This window comes from Ascidiella aspersa, chromosome 3 (assembly GCF_963924565.1).
Source record: "Ascidiella aspersa chromosome 3, kaAscAspe10.2, whole genome shotgun sequence".
NCBI classification, from domain to species: domain Eukaryota; kingdom Metazoa; phylum Chordata; class Ascidiacea; order Phlebobranchia; family Ascidiidae; genus Ascidiella; species Ascidiella aspersa.
In genome coordinates this window covers 6,051,283-6,053,782 of record NC_139449.1, presented here as the reverse complement: position 1 = coordinate 6,053,782, position 2,500 = coordinate 6,051,283, and the positions used below count along the sequence as shown (strand labels likewise).

General features: G+C 36.6%; 7 non-coding genes across 7 annotated transcripts in view; all 7 read right to left on the bottom strand.

Annotated features, from left to right (window-relative positions):
* Positions 1-336: 336 nt before the first annotated feature.
* Trnae-uuc (transfer RNA glutamic acid (anticodon UUC)) lies at positions 337-408 on the bottom strand. Its single transcript has one exon. It is a non-coding gene; the product is annotated as a tRNA-Glu (tRNA).
* A 126-nt stretch (positions 409-534) lies between these two features.
* Positions 535-606, bottom strand: Trnah-gug (transfer RNA histidin (anticodon GUG)). Its single transcript has one exon. It is a non-coding gene; the product is annotated as a tRNA-His (tRNA).
* Positions 607-918: 312 nt separating this feature from the next.
* Trnaq-uug (transfer RNA glutamine (anticodon UUG)) lies at positions 919-990 on the bottom strand. The gene has a single exon. It is a non-coding gene; the product is annotated as a tRNA-Gln (tRNA).
* A 720-nt stretch (positions 991-1,710) lies between these two features.
* Positions 1,711-1,782, bottom strand: Trnaq-uug (transfer RNA glutamine (anticodon UUG)). Its single transcript has one exon. It is a non-coding gene; the product is annotated as a tRNA-Gln (tRNA).
* Positions 1,783-1,908: 126 nt separating this feature from the next.
* Trnah-gug (transfer RNA histidin (anticodon GUG)) lies at positions 1,909-1,980 on the bottom strand. Its single transcript has one exon. It is a non-coding gene; the product is annotated as a tRNA-His (tRNA).
* A 312-nt stretch (positions 1,981-2,292) lies between these two features.
* Positions 2,293-2,364, bottom strand: Trnaq-uug (transfer RNA glutamine (anticodon UUG)). The gene has a single exon. It is a non-coding gene; the product is annotated as a tRNA-Gln (tRNA).
* Positions 2,365-2,487: 123 nt separating this feature from the next.
* The window catches only part of Trnah-gug (transfer RNA histidin (anticodon GUG)), a 72-nt gene continuing 59 nt past the window's right edge, over positions 2,488-2,500 (bottom strand). The window contains exon 1 of the tRNA in view: positions 2,488-2,500. This exon is cut by the window's right edge and continues 59 nt beyond it. This is a non-coding gene — a tRNA (tRNA-His).

The following is a 2,500-nucleotide window of genomic DNA, read 5'->3' as shown; positions in this document are numbered from 1 at the left end:
TACTAACCACTATACGATCGCAGCCTAAGTAGCAGAGGATGGTTTCGATCCATCGACCTCTGGGTTATGAGCCCAGCATGCTTCCGCTGCGCCACTCTGCTGCGATTAAAACATTTTATTCTTACAATTTTGTTCAGAGTTTTGGCATTACCGTTTACCATAGCCAATTATCGAAAGAATTTTAATAGATATTTAACGTAAATTAACCAAAGACCAACCAATGGGATTTCAAACTAAAAATTTTGAGATTGCTTATCATTTGTACATTCTCACTAAATAAATTTCTGAAGTTAATTTCTTGTTCACAACAGAAATGTTTTAAAAGTACAGGATTTAAGGTTCCACCGAGATTTGAACTCGGATCGCTGGATTGAAAGTCCAAAGTGCTAACCATTACACCATGGAACCGCGTGGTTACTAACTGAATATTTTCTTTCAATAATTACCATTAGGTATTGGAAGGTGAATCGAAGAACATTTGTTTGACAAATAACATAAAAACACATGACTGGTTAAAGCCAAATTAAAACATATTGCTGTGACCAGGATTCGAACCTGGGTTGTCACGGCCACAACGTGAAGTACTAACCACTATACGATCACAGCCTAAGTAGCAGAGGATGGTTTCGATCCATCGACCTCTGGGTTATGGGCCCAGCACGCTTCCGCTGCGCCACTCTGCTGCGATTAAAACATTCTATTCTTACAATTTTGTTCAGAGTTTTGGCATTACCGTTTACCATTGCCAATTATCGAAAGAATTTTAATAGATATTTAACGTAAATTAAACAAAGACCAACCAATGGGATTTCAAACTAAAAATTTTGAGATTGCTTATCAATTGTGCATTCTCACTAATTAAATTTCTGAAGTTAATTTCTTGTTCACAACAGAAATGTTTTAAAAGTAAAGGATTTAAGGTTCCACCGAGATTTGAACTCGGATCGCTGGATTCAAAGTCCAAAGTGCTAACCATTACACCATGGAACCTTCTGCCAAGACGTTATCTAAAATCGAACAACTTCTTTCAGCACATCATCTATTTTTAGATTGCAAACATGATTTTTTTAAAAGATTGATTTCCAAGTATCAATCTGTCATACAACGCTTGTTGAAATAAAATATGTTCAGGTTCCACCGAGATTTGAACGTGGATCGCTGGATTCAAAGTCCAAAGTGCTAACCATTACACTATGGAACCGCGTGCTTACTCGCTGAATAATATCTTTTTTCAATAATTACCATTAGGTATTTCAAGTTGAATCGAACATTTGTTGACAAATAACATAAAAACACGTGACTGGTTAAAGCAAAATGATAAATCATTGCTGTGACCAGGATTCGAACCTGGGTTGTCACGGCCACAACGTGAAGTACTAACCACTATACGATCGCAGCCTAAGTAGCAGAGGATGGTTTCGATCCATCGACCTCTGGGTTATGAGCCCAGCATGCTTCCGCTGCGCCACTCTGCTGCGATTAAAACATTTTATTCTTACAATTTTGTTCAGAGTTTTGGCATTACCGTTTACCATAGCCAATTATCGAAAGAATTTTAATAGATATTTAACGTAAATTAACCAAAGACCAACCAATGGGATTTCAAACTAAAAATTTTGAGATTGCTTATCATTTGTACATTCTCACTAAATAAATTTCTGAAGTTAATTTCTTGTTCACAACAGAAATTTTTTAAAAGTACAGGATTTAAGGTTCCACCGAGATTTGAACTCGGATCGCTGGATTCAAAGTCCAAAGTGCTAACCATTACACCATGGAACCGCGTGGTTACTAACTGAATATTTTCTTTCAATAATTACCATTAGGTATTGGAAGGTGAATCGAAGAACATTTGTTTGACAAATAACATAAAAACACATGACTGGTTAAAGCCAAATTAAAACATATTGCTGTGACCAGGATTCGAACCTGGGTTGTCACGGCCACAACGTGAAGTACTAACCACTATACGATCACAGCCTAAGTAGCAGAGGATGGTTTCGATCCATCGACCTCTGGGTTATGGGCGCAGCACGCTTCCGCTGCGCCACTCTGCTGCGATTAAAACATTCTATTCTTACAATTTTGTTCAGAATTTTGGCATTACCGTTTACCATTGCCAATTATCGAAAGAATTTTAATAGATATTTAACGTAAATTAACCAAAGACCAACCAATGGGATTTCAAACTAAAAATTTTGAGATTGCTTATCAATTGTGCATTCTCACTAATTAAATTTCTGAAGTTAATTTCTTGTTCACAACAGAAATGTTTTAAAAGTAAAGGATTTAAGGTTCCACCGAGATTTGAACTCGGATCGCTGGATTCAAAGTCCAAAGTGCTAACCATTACACCATGGAACCGCGTGGTTACTCGCTGAATAATATCTTTCAATAATTACCATTAGGCATTTCAAGATGAATCGAACATTTGTTTGACAAATAACATAAAAACACATGACTGGTTAAAGCCAAATTAAAACATATTGCTGTGACCAGG